Raw genomic sequence first — 17,171 nt, 5'->3', positions numbered from 1 at the left:
TTAGTAACCCCCCCCCCCGAACAAAAATTCTGGATCCGCTCTTGCCCGGTTATAATGGTTTATGAAACAAATTTGGGGTATATATTTTCACATTAGGGGGTGGGGGGTAAAGCATAACATATATTAAATACGGAATCTAACCTAACCTAGGTACCTTCCCCCCCTAAACCCTGAAAAACAATAGTTTAAAAATTGTAAATTCAATGAGAGACCACGCATTGCGATCAACAGTAACTACACGTTTTACGGGTCTCCATGCTAAATTGCTATAGAGTCTATTGCGGTGTGTACCATTAAGCAAAACAGTACCCTTCGTTTATATTACGGAGTTACTTCGCGACAAGGATCAACTCTTCAACCAAGACAGATTGATCTTGTTTTCAAAGCTGATCAATAGTCAGGGTTGATATCCGTAATGATTTACCACTATCTCTAGTGATTTTTATATTGCCTAAACCAAAAAATCACTAAATCAGCACATAAATCACTAGATTATTGAAGAAAATCACTAAATCAAAACAAATCACTAAAATGTAGTGATTTTTCATCGAGTAACAACCCTGTCAATAGTACTTGATTGGCTGGACACGGAATACGACATCAGCTTTTTCCCACAAAACTTCAATGAGCACATTCGCCATTTGGAAAATTGAGGTGACAACTTACTTTAGTGTTGTGGTAGCTCGAAATTCCATTACCAGCGTAGGGGTTTGGGAGTTGGTATCACACACATAAGGTTGTTTTCAATATCAGCGTGTATTCGCAAAAATTTAGAGTTGGTTATATTTTCCAAAATCAAGGGGGGGAGGAGCAAACTTGTCTTTTTTCAATTTATCAATGGGAATAAAAAAGGCATTTTCAGTGACAGTATCCCAAAAAAGTTATTTTTCAAAAACTAGAGAGGCATATATCCTCTGCCCTTTCCCCCCAAATTGACGCCACTGGTGTCCATACACTGATTGTAGCATGTATAGACTATGAACTAACGTAATCCAGTAAACTAGTACAGTTTAAAAATCTGCTAAGGATTGCCATTATTCCAGTGCTTAAAAATGGTATAAGCATCTAAGAAAAGAATTCATATGCTTCTAAAATTATCATTAAATTTTCAAGCGTCTTATCTTATTCCCTCATATACTGTTGTTGTTTTTTCGTGCGACTTCGATTGTTTAAAAAGTGAATACTTAAATCACGTTAAAAAAGTACAATATAGCGTCAAGATTGTCATTTATTGGAAGCGTGTCAGAATGGGACTTCGATCTTGCTTTTATTCCTTTCCTATCTCTATGCTACAATCGTTGAAAAATTAATGATAAAATCACCGCAAATGATTCTGAATCTGTAAAATGTTAGCCACCAGAGACCAAGGGTTACGAAGTTCTTTTTTGGGATCGAAGCGTCTACAATGAATCTTGGCAACTTCGGTGTGATGAATTATGGCAATTAATCTTGAAAATGAAATTGATTTTTTAACATTTCATAACAATAGTTCATATTTTACTAGAATTCTTAGGACTAACCTTAAAGGAACTCTTTCTCTCCCTGCAGGGATTTGCAAAAAGGTCCGAGTTCAACATTAACCGAAACACTACTACTACTACTAACAACTTATTGTACCACCAAACATTTGAGGTCAATACAGCTGCGCATAAACCTCCTCCGCTAAAAACATATACTTGTGGTATACCAACATATTATATATATACATAAATACATATATATATATATATATATATATATATATATATATATATATATATATATATATATTTTTTATATATATATATATATATATATATATATATATATATATATATATATATATATATATGTACATATATATATGTATATATATATATATATATATATATGTATATGTATATATATATATATATATATATATATATATATATATATATATATATATATATATATATATATATATATATATATACATATAACGCAGCTAAATCAGTTTTCCAACAAATATGTGTAATTAGCTGAATTATCCGCAGAGATGAATAGTTCAATCAGGAACTAAATGACTAACCGCAGAACAAAGGTTACGAAACTCTTCATAGGCATTGAAGGACTTGAGAGCAAAGTATTTGTTGTAATGGCAAGTATTTTGAAGATTAAATATTATTCTGATAATAAATTTATTTATGCAAAATGTGCCATGTTTTGCTTGGAATTCTTCATATTAAATTATGAGAGCCCCCCCCCCGCCTGTGCACTTATGCGCAAGAACGTCCAAACTGCTAACAGCTTTTCAAAAAAAAAGTTTCATGACTCGTAAAAACGTAGTAAAAATACATATAAGAAAATTGTTGATGCGTTTCCTGTTTTGTCAATTGTAAGCCCCCCCCCAACAAAAAACCCGGATGCAACCTTGGCTATATCCCAAGTCTGAATCAGGTACCCGACCAATTTGTTTTATGTGTGTAGGCCTACATGTAGGCCTCCGATTGAATACTCGCAACACAGCAAAGAAATCACATTATTAAAATTATAAGAAATTATGGAAACATTAGAATAAGTATATTATCTACCAGGTAAGGTACTAATTGTGCTTGAATTAACTCTAGCAAATATTCTAAACAGAGACGGATTAGTTCATCTCGCCATGTTATCGTGTTCGGCCGCTACTTTGGTTAGCATTGCCCTATTTATTGAAGAGGGGCTATTTTCAAATCGACAGGACGATTCAAACAAAGAATCCAGGACACAGATGTTTTAGCGTACGGTCCTATTATTTGGTTACCGAAGAACAAGGGCTTTATTGCTCTAGCAAAAACCAAGCTCCTTATTGTAGTGATTTTCCAATTCATATTTATATCGTTTGTTTATTCTCCAATTCAGGTTTAGACCGTTTGTTTATTCCGGGCCAGTTAAGTTGTTTTTGAGGAGGGTTTAGTTGCAGCTGAAAATAAAAATGAATATAATTATTATAAAGTTGATAGGTGCTGTTTGGAGGTTCGGTGGTTTTTGGGTCCGGGAAGTTGAGCTCTAATTATGATTTTTTTTTCATCTTGTTTTTCGGTTTATTGATTTATTAGGAGGGGTTTCTCCCGTACAAGTTTGCTTCAGGGAATCGAAGATGTATACTTTATTTTTAAATAAACCCAGTGTTACTGTTAAGTGTTACTGATCGGAGACTAGACATTTTAAAAAAGTTGTGATGTAAAAACTTTTCGTTCATTATAGGCTACTGACAAATTTTCATACAAAAAGTTTCATACACGTTTAACGTTCTTTCTGCTAGGTTAAATTTGACAAAGCAAAAAAGGCGGAAAGTCGGGGGGAGGGGTAACCTAAAATTTTCGTCTAATTAGTAATCGTTTGATGTTCGTATTAAGTTGAAATAAATTCTGATTGATGTATTTGGATAACTGTTGTTCGCAAGCACATTAGGGTAGGGGGTCCCTGTGAAGACGATAGTAAAGAACAAATGGGAAACTAGCTAAATTAGACAGCCGGAAAAGTAACAGATAACTGAACAAGTACATTTTTGACATTAAAATTTTTTTGACTAGCTTTAAGTTCATCACGGACATGACTATTAAAGAAAGCTCCATAATGTTTTCGCTATATCACTTGTGACTGTCATTCCGTCAAATTAGCTAATCAATGTAAGAATATAAGACGGCCTATGATTGGTCATCTAAAAATAATCCACCAACCACAAATAAGTTGACTTATGTAGTAAGCCCAGTGATCCTAACTACAAACTGCTATCCTGCGACGAAACTAACCAAAAAGTTATAAGGAAGAATCTTGAATTATAATATGCCCGCTGTAGTAGGGACGTCCACAGGGGGGAGGGGGGCAAGCCGCTCCGGAAGTCCTAAATTCCATTAAATTTCTGGATACTTCTTATTAAAATTATCAAATAAAATTTGTTTTTAATTGTTGTCCCCCACACTAAAAAATTATCCCCCCCCCACCTGGAAAAACACTCCTGTGCTTGTGTCGGTGCTGTGGGACGAAAACTGATTCTTCTAGAAATGTAACGGTGATCCTTATAATTTGTAATACGGTTCATAAGTTAATGCGAGACATCCCGAAAACGTTAAATGCATTTGGAGGGAAAAACCCACCTGAACATTGTTTCCGTAAAGCTTTTGACTTGGTAAAGGATATTGACTGATTGCTTAGAAATACAATGTTATTTACGTTGCGCAACCAAAAACGGTTTCATAATTTGCGTAGTTGCTGACGTTTTTCACTCAGAAGCTTGGGGTCAAGTACCGCAGGAAATCTCTTATGAAGTTTTTTTCTTTTTCGGGGTCTTACCCGTGTATGAAGTTTACAATTTATATATCCAAAGCCAATGGCGGGAATAAATTTTGTATAAACTGTGAGTAAGGAGTGCCCGGCTCAATAGTAACCGAAACTCTGAAAAACGGAATTTTGATACCAATAGATACATCAAAAGAATCAGATTTTTATGCTGATTTTAAATATATTAGTGTCATCAAGTTTAGTTCTACCCATGAAAAGTTAAGCGCCTGAGAAAATTTGCCTGATTTTCAAAAAAGGAGAAAACACCCCCTAAAAGTCATAGAACCTTCATGAAAATCACATCATCAGATTCAGCGTATCAGAGAACCATACTGTAGAGGTTTCAAGCTCCTATCTACAAGAATGTGGAATTGTGTATATTTTGCCAGAAGAAACATCAGGATGCGTGTTTATTTGGGTTTTTTTTCGCCCAGAGGTGATCGTATCGACCCAGTGGTCCACGGGTATCACGGGAGGGCTCATTCGAACGAAAATTTAAAGTTCTAGTGCCCTTTTTAAGTTACCAAAAAATGGAGGGCAACTAGGCCCCCTCCCAAGTTCATTTTTTCCCAAAGTCACCCGATCAAAATTTTTAGACACCCATTTTGTTCAGCATGGTCGAAAAATATAATAACTATGTATTTGAGGATGACTGAATCCCCCACAGTCCCCGGGGGAAGGGCTGCAAGTTATGAACTTTATGCCCAATGTTTACATATAGTATTGGTTATTGGGAAGTATACAGACGTTTTCAGGGGGGATTTTTTCTGGTGGTGGAGGGGGCGGGGGTCGGGGGTTACGTGGGACGATATTTCCATGGAGAAAGTTTTCATGGGGTAAGGGACATTACTATGAAGGGGGCGCCGGATTTCCCAGCATTATTTAAAAAAACGACCAGAAATTAAATCTAAAAAAAACAAAGTGTTTTCAACTGAAACTAAGGAGTAACATCAAAAATTGAAATTACCTCGCTCTTTACGGTTAAGTTTTTTTTAATATTTTCATAAGAGCTATTTATTCTACTTAACGGCCTTAGTGATTAAGGGGTATTTTTTAAAGAATTGGAATAAAATTCGAACTTTAGCGTAAAGACCGAGGTATTGATTAGGGGGCGAACCCCCTAATATACGTATTAAAACCATATGAATATAGAAGTTCATTATGTAAGTTAATTCGTAAGTTACGTATATTTATTACTAATAAAAACGTTCGTACATAAAATTAAACAACTTTCGAGAAACCCAGAAATTAAATAAAAAAAAAACAAGTTTTTTTTAACTGAAAGTAAGGAGCGACATTAAAACGAACAGAAATTATTTTGTATATAAAAGGGGCTCTCCCCTCATCAATGCCTCGCTCTTTACGCTAAAGTTTGACACTTTCTCAGAACTCTTTTTTTTAACAATAAAAACCTTAGCGTAAAGAGCGAGGTATTGACGAGGGGGCGTTGAGGAGGGGACAGCCCCTTTCATATACAGACAAATTTCTGTTCGTTTTAAGTTTTAATGTCGCTCCTTACTTTCAGTTAAAAAAACTTGTTTTTTTTATTTAATATCAGCAATCAAAACAGTGGTAACAATTTATATCATGGATAAGAAGTGGTGTGAAACATAAAAAACAAATAAAAAAGACGATACATACCAACGATGAGGGCCAAAGAATATCCGATTGGCGGAAGGCACCATACAATCCCTTGAGAAAATATAGCTTCAACTGTTCCGTTTATGTAGGCTCCAGCAACCCATGTAGCTATTTAATAATAAAAATTAGTTAATATATATATAATTTCTTTACATAATATAAATTAACAGTATTAAGGACAAAACCAACGCTGTTAAAAAAAAAGAAGATTGATAGATGTTACCGTAAGTGGCCAAAATCTGGTTAGACATTTTGACTGGCAACCCTGACTAAATTCAAGGAGAAAAAAAGATATTTCGGACATTCACCGGTGAATGTCAGAAATTCTTTTTTTTTGCTTAGCTTTGCGAGTAAGCTTTTTCAGTCTTACTAGCTATGATGGCAAAAGTTAAAGTTAGGTTAGATTATGTTAGTTTAGGTTATATTCGATTAAATTTGGTTATACATATCAGAAATGGGTTAAAAACCTAAGCCAACCGAACTTAACCAAACCTAACCTGTCATCATCAAACCTTGCATTAGATTGGCAAATATGACTGGCAACGCTGACTAAATCCAAGGAGAAAAAAAGATATTTCGGACATTCACCGGTGAATGCCGACATTCATCAGTTTCGGACATTCAAGGTAACAGATATACTTTAAGAAGTGTTACATAATATAAATTAATAGCATTAAGGACAAAACCAACGCTGTTAAAAAAAGATTGATAGATGTTACCGTGAATGGCCAAAATCTGGTTAGACATTCTGACTGGCAAAACTTTGACTGGCAACCCTGACTAAATTCAAGTAGAAAAAAAGATATTCCGGAAATTCACCGGTGAATGTCAGAAATTCTTTTTTTTTGCTTAGCTTTGCGAGTAAGCTTTTTCAGTCTTACTAGCTATGATGGCAAAAGTTAAAGTTAGGTTAGATTATGTTAGTTTAGGTTAGGTTATATTAGATAAATATGGTTATAAATATCACAAATGGGTTAAAAACCAACCTAAGCCAACCGAACTTAACCAAACCTAACCTGTCATCATCAAACCTTGCATTAAACTGGCAATTTTGACTGGCAACGCTGACTAAATTCAAGGAGAAAAAAAAAGATATTTCGGACATTCACCGGTGAATGCCGACATTCACCAATTTCGGACATTCACGGTAACAGATATACTTTAAGAAGCGTTTCAAAAAGAGAACAATTTTTAATATTCGCTATTCTAGAGGAGATACTCACCCTAAAGGAGATAGATTTACCTACGAAATCTCATTCAAAAGAAGTACGCTAAAAAAAAAAAAAAAAAAAACCATGACCATCTATAAAAGAATTTTACCTTTGGGTGGCATTGAGTTTTGGGCGGCATTGGAACATTGAGTATTTCAAAACTTTTGAGTAATATAGGCATACACAAAATTTGATCCTTAGGGCGGGGGGAGGGTACCAGATACCTTTTTTCATAGGGTTGGCAAAGAGAAAGGTCAAGTGTCAAATCCACGCTCCATAATCCTAAAAAAACACTAATTGTAAGTTCTAATTCGAAGTTTTAAAGTTAGATCCTAAAAATGCACTTTCAGGCTTTACGCATACATGATCATTCCTCTCAGGAAAAATAAAAACTTTTATTTTTTAGATTGGAGTTAAAACCCACACGGGGGCTATCAGACGATCCGAAAATCATCGAACATATCGGATTGCCTTCTTGTGGCATAATGTCCATCAAGAGTGCAATCTTTTTGGGAAGTGTTTCCCCTTCTTTTGAAATCACATAATTATTTTATGCTAGCAAATATAAAATTAATTAATTTTCCCCAGATAGAATAAGCATAAATTATGAGTATTTTTTATGTACAAATTATTATTAAAATCATTTTTTTAATATTTTCCGTTTCTACTAACAGGGTTCATTACTAACGGTTCTTTACCGTTTTTCTTTACGGTCCGTTATCGCTGATTTTTTTTTATATACAATTAATATTGCAATACTTTAGTATTTTCCGTGTCTACTACCAGCGTTCTTTACTTACGGTCCGTCACCGTTTTTTATTTTCTATTAGCGTTTTTTATTTATGGTCTGCTACCGCTGAATATTTTTTATATACAAATTATTGTCGCAATTCTTTGTTTAATATTTTCCGTGTCTACTACCAGGGTTCTTTGCTTACGGTCCGTTACTGTTTTTTATTTTGTATTACCGTATTTCATTACGGTGCATTACCGCAGATTATTTTTTAATATACAAATTATTGTCGCAATCCTTTGTTTAATATTTTCCGTGTCTACTACCAGGGTTCTTTGCTTACGGTCCTTTACCGTTTTTTATTTCGTATTACCGTATTTCTTTACGGTGCATCACCGCTGATTATTTTTTATATACAAACTATTGTCGCAATCCTGCGACACCGTTTTTTATTTTCTATTAGCGTTTTTTATTTATGGCCTGTTACTGCTGATTATTTTTGATATACAAATTATTGTCGCAATCCTTTGTTTAATATTTTCCGTGTCTACTACCAGGGTTCTTTGCTTACGGTCCGTTACCGTTTTTTATTTCGTATTACCGTATTTCTTTACGGTGCATCACCGCTGATTATTTTTCATATACAAATTATTGTCGCAATCCTTTGTTTAATATTTTCCGTGTCTACTACCAGGGTTCTTCGCTTACGGTCCGTTACCGTTTTTTATTTTGTATTACCGTATTTCATTGCGGTGCATCACCGCGGATTATTTTTTATATACAATTATTGTCGCAATCCTTTGCTTAATATTTTCCGTGTCTACTACCAGGGTTCTTTACTTACGGTCCGTTACCGCTTTTTATTTACGGTCTGTTACCGCTGATTAAATAATTTCTTAGACCACACTGCTTTTCCATTAAAAACAAAAAAAATTTTAAACAAGAAAAACGGGTTTTAATTTTCTATAAAACAGTGAAATACAAAACAATTAATTATGCACAAAAGCTCCGAATATTTCGGCCCCACATCCGGGAGCCTTTCTCAACGGAAAAAAATAAAATAAAATAAATAAATAAAATAAATAATTTTAATAATATTTCTGAAACGAAAGATGACCTTGCGAACAAAGGTCAGAATGGGTTAAATGATGAGAAAAGTAAGCGAACTGCAGCTAAGCTTGCAGCCAAACGAATCCATTAAATTTATAATTCATAAATTGGTTGATGAACTTGTGAAATTTAATGAAGGGTTATGGGCCGGCGGGTTTGTTGACCTTTTATTGTTATGGTATAAGTATAAATATTTCTTCATTTTTGATAGATTTCCATTTATATACTGGGAGGAGGCGAGTTGAATCATTATAGACATTCAGTGCATGGAAGTGTTTATTTAATATATTTCCATTTATATACTGGATGGAGGCGAGTTGAATCATTATAGACATTCAGTGCATGGAAGTGTTTATTTAATATGTGAGTTTTGTTTTTTCTTATTTATTTATATTTTTTCTTTTTTTCTTTCTCTTTATGTGTTTAGTATGTTTTATTGTGATGTAAGTTAAGTTTTCTTATTTTATTTATTTATTTTATTTTTTTTTTTCGTTGAGAAATGCTCCCGGATGTGGGGCCGAAATATTCGGAGTTTTTGTGCATAATTAATTGTTTTGTATTTTACTGCTTTATAGAAAATTAAAACCCGTTTTTCTTGTTTTAAAAAATTTTTTTTTTTTTACCGCTGATTATTTTTGATGGACAAATTATTATCACAATCTTTTTTTTTTAGATTTTCCATGTCAGGCCAAATTTTAATAAAAGTTTCATTCAATTGCATTTTTTCAATTTATTACTTAATAAATCATTTGTTTTTTAATTCTCATTTTGTTAATTTAATTATTCTTATCATTTGATTATTTTTATTTTTGAATTTATTGTTTTTTATTAATTAATTAATACTGTATTAATTAACTTCAATTATTAACTGCGTCTCCTAATTCATTTTAATAAAAATAAAATTTCAAAACTTACAAAATAATTATAACCGTTAGATTATTTATCATTTATTTGAAATTTTGCTCCCCTAAAATTTCTGCACCCAGAATAAGTGCCCACTCTGTCCCCCCCTCAACCACTGGGTGGAGGCCTGTATTCCCCCCTTATAAATGGCTGCACAGAACAAGAACCAGTTTTAGATGATTTAAGGCAAAGATTAAATCACCAAATAAATTTTTATCACAATTATAAACATAAGAGCGTAAAAATAGTTTTATTTAGTATCATAAAACCTGAATAAAAGAAGCAAACAATGTCTCAATTTTTGCCAAAGATTACTTAAAATACTGGTTTAAGCAGGTTTTTCTGTGTGAAAAAAAAAAAATAAACAAGTAACATCTCGCCAAGAAGCCAATCTTCTAGTTTTTAACCGCAACTAAGCGTGCATAATTTAGATTAAATTATCAAAAAAATTAGTTTTGCTAGTCTAAATAAGCAGTACAAGAAAAAGTACTTCACGTTAAATCTGTAATATTTCATTTACAACATTGAAACAAGCTACTGATTTGAATGGGAGCTAGAGATTTGTTGTTTGTAGCAAGACTTCCAGCATCTGATATCCATAGGTACACAGAACTAATCAACTTCAGAGGGGATTGAGGATTTTTTCCTCTGAGGGTGTCACCAAAAACTAAATTCTAGGCCTACGTTTCTAAAGAGTATTTTGGATAAGATAAAAGAGTATTTGGATAATAGAGATTTTCAGCGAGTTGGGTTACCCCTCCCCCAGCAGGCTTTGCAAGTAGAAGACCTTTGCAAGCTTTGCCTCCCCCTGCAAGCAGAAGATCTTTTGTCAATATCATGCAAAACTACAATTCTGTCAAGATTGCACTTGTCATTGTGCCCTGTCTCCCACACCCACAGTGTAAATAAATATGGTCAAGAATGACCTGAACGATTTCCAAGACAAGTAAGGAAATTTGGGGTTAAAATTAAAAGGCCCTAGTTGGTAGGCAACAAAAAAAAGTCCCCGTCATTCCCTTTTACTCTGAGATTCTGATTGTTCATCAGAATCTGAATGGTTACCAAATGTTCAATGTGAATCTTAATGAAAACCCCACCATCAGATTCAGTATATCAGAGAATCCTACTGTAGAGGTTTCAAGCTACCATCTCCAAAAATGTGGAATTTTGCAATTTTTGTTATTGGAAGTATGCTTGCATTTTTTGGGTGGGGGGAGGGTGAAATTTCCATGGTGTGAACCTTTCAGGGGAAATTTGTCATAAATTCTTTTTATTTATCTTACTTTCTCTTTGCCAACTCAATTTTAAAACGTTAAGCAGTAATTTAAAACATTTAGCAGTAATTTACACTGTGATCTGCTGAGACTAAACCTATGACCAGAAAACTTACCTTGCCAGTGAGCAAGCCCCACAATTCGCTTCAAGGTAGGGAATGCTGCTTATAAGAAGCTTGACTGTATGGGAAAGAGCATGAGCTGTCCACAAGAACAATTTTTCAGGGAACATTTTCTCTAAGAGTGTCTCTGTCAATCCCTTCAAAAGAAAAGATTGAACAGACAATAATGACCTCCTGACAAAGGGATGTAAAAGACTAGTGCCATAAAAGCAAACCTTCTTATCAAAATGTCTCCCCAATCATTGGAATGACTTAAGGCAATGTAGTACCTTAAAGAATCACGTGCTTCTGAAAAAGAAGCAGGGGGAGGGGGCCAAGTTGCTCTCCAATCTTTTTGGTTACTGAATAAGGGCAAGAGAACTTTTCGTTTCCGTTCTAGGGAGCCCTCTCCTGATATTCTAGGACCACTGGGTCAATACAATCATCCCTGAAAAAGAAGCCAGAGCTCCAGCTGCCCGTCACAAAGCCAAAGAGAAAATTAGTGAATTCTACCAGGGAATTAGCTATAGTCAAGAGCAGTCAAGAACATGTGGTTTGACTTAAAGAATCACCCTATCTCATCCACTACAGACTTTTTGTTTATTTTGTATGGACAAATAACTGATTATAGATAATATAGAACTGATTGGGCGGTCCTCCTATGTTTTATAGAGCTTGGAAAAGAGATCTGAATAAATGACAGAGAACCAAAAGCCAACACCTTCTTTCCCAGAAATCCTAAAAAAAACATTGAAATTCTCCTGTTTTTGAGCTGGAGATAGAGACACTCAGATTTAATGAAACTTGCATCACTAGAAAGGGATGCATCTCTAGAGGTGAATTTTCTTTTGAAAGGAACAAAATGTCATTTAAGCCATTTGACATCTTTGGGAGCTCCCTGTAGTATCTACTTTGATTGAAAACCTTGCCAACACAGGGGACATATTATTTATGTTGTAGTTACATCAAATATACAGCACTTTGCTTAATAATCAGTAAACAATTATATTTTCCTTTATTTCAAAATAGCATCTCTTTGGCTTTTCAAGATTCCGCATATATTTTTACCATAATTGTAAGGAAATATCATTTGAGCATTTTAGCAGCTTTGGGAATTACCTGTGGTGCTGAGAAAAATCACTAATGTGCCCTTTGTCTTTGAGAGGGTTGGAAAATGATTTTTAAGGTAATGAATGTCCTTAAAAGATACTGTATCCACCACCTCTTCTAAGAGTTAACCATGCACACCAGAATATGAATTGAGTGGTCAACAAGATGAAAATCCTTACTCAATTCCAAGCTTTGATTTAGGCAACAAAACTTATTGAGCAAAAAAATTGCTTATGCTTCAGCCAGAATGACAACATGGACCAAACATTTGTGGATGAAACTGGAAGACACTCTGCTCAGTTGAGCTTAAAAATGTTAAAGGATTTGCAAATTGGTTTAAAAAAAATACTGAATAAATTAATATAAAGGTTTCAATGGCAGGAGTGGCACTAGCCAAGATGTTTGGGGGGATATGCTTTTACTGACTACTCTTTTCATGAGTAATGAATATAATGCCTGTTTATTATATACCTTATAACCTAGAGAAAACTCCATTGCTTGACATATCACAATTTAAAATGTACCCTAGATAAGGGGATAGGGGGGTAAAATAAAAAATACAAAGCTTTAAATATCAAATTAGACAGGAGCTTAGACTCAAAGAAGAGTTGAAGGTCAGTATGAGACCCAGTATATTGTATAACTTTTCTTTCTTTACTGTCAAGTAAATGAGGTACTCTTGTGTGATCAAATTATCTGGTGCATTTGTTTAATCTTACTGCTGAATGCACATCTAAAATATTCAGCCTGTACAGATTAGACCCATCCAATGTAGCTCTGCAATGGGGGCTGACACATGAGATACCCCCAGTGTTAGGTCTATCCTGACACCTAAAATTTGCATAAATTTACAATATGATGTTGAGTCTTGACTTCAATTGAGGAGGCAGAGGAACCCTGGTTTAAAAAAGCATCTCAAAAAAGCATACAAAAAAGGCCAAAACTTGGAAAGTAAAGGTGGTAGAAAGATGGGGACTTGCACATTACATACCACTCACTCAAGTTTATATTGTGTAAAACTTGAGAACAAACTGGTTTCTTTGTTAATTTCTTTCAGCTTACCATGAGATAAGTCAAAGACAAGTGACAGAATAGATGGGAAACATATAATTTGGGCTACATATTTGCACATTAGGGGGAGAGTGGGGTGGGGTAAAGTATTTGGACAGTTTGAAGTTGGAAAACAATTCTTACTTTAGAATATGCAGAATAATTGTAACTAACACATTTTGCATGCAGATCTGCTCTACCCCCCCCCCTAAATTTCAAATATATAGCTCAAATTTGTGTTTAAAGTAATGAAGAAACTGGTTTGTAATCAAGTTTTATGCAGCATAAACTTGAGTAAGTGGTGTATAATACACAAGTACCAAAAGATGTTTTTAGGAATAAAAATATACACAAAAATAGTGTCTGGGAAGGTGTTCTTAATTACCCTCCTTCACCCTTTCTAGGACACTGGCTATTCACACCTTTTTTAGTTTTTTGCTAGGTGAACAAACCACAATAATGGATCCACACTCTGGATATGGGTCCAAAGATTTTTTCCAACTGTTTCTTTCTTACTTGTAAGGTTCTAAGAAAGAGATCCCAATCTTGAAATTCGTAGATTAAGCCAAACTCAATATTTTGTTTACAAAGTTAAAACAGGTTTTCACAAGGATTTAAAGACCCTGTCTTTAAAGAATCTTTAAAGTCTTGCAAGTACCATACTAAAAGAGAGGTGACAGGGATGTTAATTCATGAAAAAGTAGGGCAGGAAAAGGATTTTTTTTAAGAAGAAACAAAAGAAGGTATTTCTTCAATTTCTAAAGGGGCTTCAAAACACTTTCCTGGAACCTAACTTAAGCTCTAGGGTAAAATGTTGCTCACTGAAAATTACAATATTTGTGACTTTACTTTAGGCTACTGATAACATTATTTTTTCCTTTTCCTAACATCCTAAAGCAAAGTAATAAAAAACTGTAACTTTATCAAATTGGAGAAATTCTAGATGCAAAGCATTGTGTTATCTTAGAAAGTAGTTGAGTTAGGTAAGAGACTTATTATTTTCCTAGAGCCTAGACAAGGCCAAGCCTATAACTTGAGAAGGTATTTTAAAAGATGTACCTCCAACCCTTCTTCCTCTAATATGTACTGACATTTTATGAGCTCAGTAACACCAATGGGGGGCGTTCATCTTAATAACAAATTTGCAGGATTTTTTTTAAGAGGCAGAAACTTTTCAACAATGAAAAGTTTTGCTGTGAATCATTTTCAAGGGGTTTCAGGCTCTTTACAAAATTCCTGTAAATTTATTCTGAAGCTTAATATTTTATTATTAAGACTAAGTAAAAATAATAATTACCATTCCTGAATCAGCTACAATGGCATTTTTTTTTTACTAGCCAGGTTTCTTTTAGAAAAATCTCCTAAATCATTGGTTACTATTGACTACTTTTCCTTTTGGGACCCCATTAAGGCCTCAAAATTTAATTTCCCCCATAAGCAATTATTGTAGAAACAGCTTCTTTGTAGAACAAATTGTCCCCTCCCCTAAATTTTGAAAAATACTTTTTTCCCCCTCCCCTTGCTATATTTTGTGAATTTGCCAGGTGATTTTATAGGCCTAGAAACACACAGGGTTCAAGGTAAGGCCCATTCAAATCATTAGAATTGTTTCCAAGCCAAAGGTCATTGAAAAGTACTAGACTCAAACCAAAATTATTGAATCAAAATCTTGAGGCTAAAATTTTCCAAGCATTGGATATAAGGAAGAATAATGACTTCAAAACAGTTTCCTATTGAATAGTCTAGGCTGATTAAGGCTCCTAATTTGTTTCTTAACATTTCCTTTTTCTAATTCAACTAGCCTAATTTCCAAGATAGTAAAATGCTTCTCATCTAGAATTTTACTGAATTTTGTCACTTAGAGCCCATTTTGCATTTTTCATTAGGTGTCAGCCTCCAACAGGGAATAGGGTGAATATATACCAAATCATATTATTGAGTTAGGACTAAAGTGAATACACCATTTGATGCCTTTTTTATGCTGATTACAAATATAATCAGCATTTCTATTGGAAATGAATTTCAGCCCCCCCCCTATATATGCCAATTCAGGGTTAGGTTAGGTATAGCCTATATGGGGGGGGGCTGAAATTCATTTCTGATAGAAATGCTTATTATATTCGTAATCAGCATAAAAAAAAGGCATCGAATGGTGTATTCACTTTAGTCCTAACTCAATAATATGATTTGGTATATATATTGACCGGGAATAGGCCCTGCATAAATGGTAGGCTATCTTAGGATTGCGACTACCCTAGGCCTAGCTAGGTTTAGCCTAATTTTGACAAATTGATTTATGAATCTTTTACCTGTCATAGTCATTATTCCAACAAATAATCCTAGATCTCGTTTTGCAAGTAAAACTACATCAGCCTGAGATTCAACACTGTCTTTAAGCTTCCTTCTTTGGACAAAACCAGCAAATATTCCAACACCTAGCACCATCAGGTAAAATATGCCAATACAAATCAATCCTGTCCAATTCATTTTTGGAATGTTTCTGACCCGTACCCTTTGAGATATAAACAATAACTGAATTTACTTCAATTTCAACCATGAAGAACAAAATCAACGTGCATAAACATTCAAATAATATGCTGAATTTTCTCTGCTGCCTATTAGCAAAACTCATTCAAATTCATAGATAGCGTAAAATGTAAATTTATTATCTAAATTTATAATTTTCGATGTAATTTAAACAGGAAATTAAAACCTTAAAGGAAATGATGTTCTTTGATTTATGACATATTAGGAATGAGCTTCTGATTTTTTTATTACCTTTTTATTACCTTTTTCACCTAAAGGCAAAGCTTAACAATTCTTTCTGCGTTTTTTCTTTCATTTCATTCATTTCGTCTCAATTCTCTTTTATGTCTTCGTAATAGCGAGTGGAAGCTTAACAATTTGATATAAATCATCCTCTCCATTTGTATACCAACATATATTTTACCAGTTACTATGATGGTACTTCGTTAGGCTTGATGATTTTCTTATTTGCCACATAGAACGATTTAAAATTCCCTAAAAGGGAGGGGGGCTGAAATAAGCTTTCTAAAAACTACAACTACTGGAGCATGGGTGGTTTCTACATAATAACTAACTGTACGGTTGAAGTCCACACCTTTTATCACCAGCAATTTTTCCAGCAATGATGATCAGTACAAGCAGCAACATTATGAAAAAATCCTCGTCACTTCAACTTAGACAAGGAGCATATTCAAGGGCCTTCACAGAAAGGGGTAAGTAGACTTCATGTCTTCCCTCAAAAAGACCAAAAATGGACATTTAAAATATTTACGTTCTCGTGCCAATAAGCAATACTTACCAAAACTTAGCCCCCCACCCGGAAAGAGTTCCTTGCCCTCAATCACACTGAAAATTTATATTGTAAGAAGGAGATAGAGCACAAGCCTGTCGCATAAAAATGTTACCACAGAAAATCAGTTCTGAGCCTACTGTGTGGCAGGCATGTCTGCAGGAGTAGGCAGACGAGGCAGGGGGGGGGGCCGGTCCCCCCCCATTAGATTCCGATTTTCCCACATTCTTGAGCACTTCTTATTCAAATTATCACTTTTTTCTTTTTCATCATAACATGTGCTTCTGATTGTCCTTTGTGTATAAGCAAATGGATCGTTTTCAGTTGACATTGTCGTAATTACCGGAACGACATAAATTACTTTTCATAAGGGCAATTATAACGGTTGGAAAACTGAAATGATTTTAACGTCTTCATTTTCTATCCAACTATTCCAAA

At 34.2% G+C, this 17,171-nt stretch overlaps 1 pseudogene across 1 annotated transcript; it reads right to left on the bottom strand.

Annotated features, from left to right (window-relative positions):
* Nucleotides 1-380: 380 nt before the first annotated feature.
* LOC148940922 (high-affinity choline transporter 1 pseudogene) lies at nt 381-15,996 on the bottom strand (annotated as a pseudogene). Its single transcript, XR_016143359.1, has 3 exons — nt 15,727-15,996; nt 5,926-6,033; nt 381-451 (listed from the first exon to the last, which is right to left on the bottom strand). The product of XR_016143359.1 is annotated as a high-affinity choline transporter 1 pseudogene (transcript).
* Nucleotides 15,997-17,171: the final 1,175 nt, after the last annotated feature.

Source organism: Artemia sp. Qi Xiang Cuo, chromosome 19, assembly GCF_049724085.1.
Source record: "Artemia sp. Qi Xiang Cuo chromosome 19, ASM4972408v1, whole genome shotgun sequence".
Lineage (NCBI taxonomy): Eukaryota > Metazoa > Arthropoda > Branchiopoda > Anostraca > Artemiidae > Artemia > Artemia sp. Qi Xiang Cuo.
This window is presented reverse-complemented; position numbering and strand designations above follow the sequence as displayed.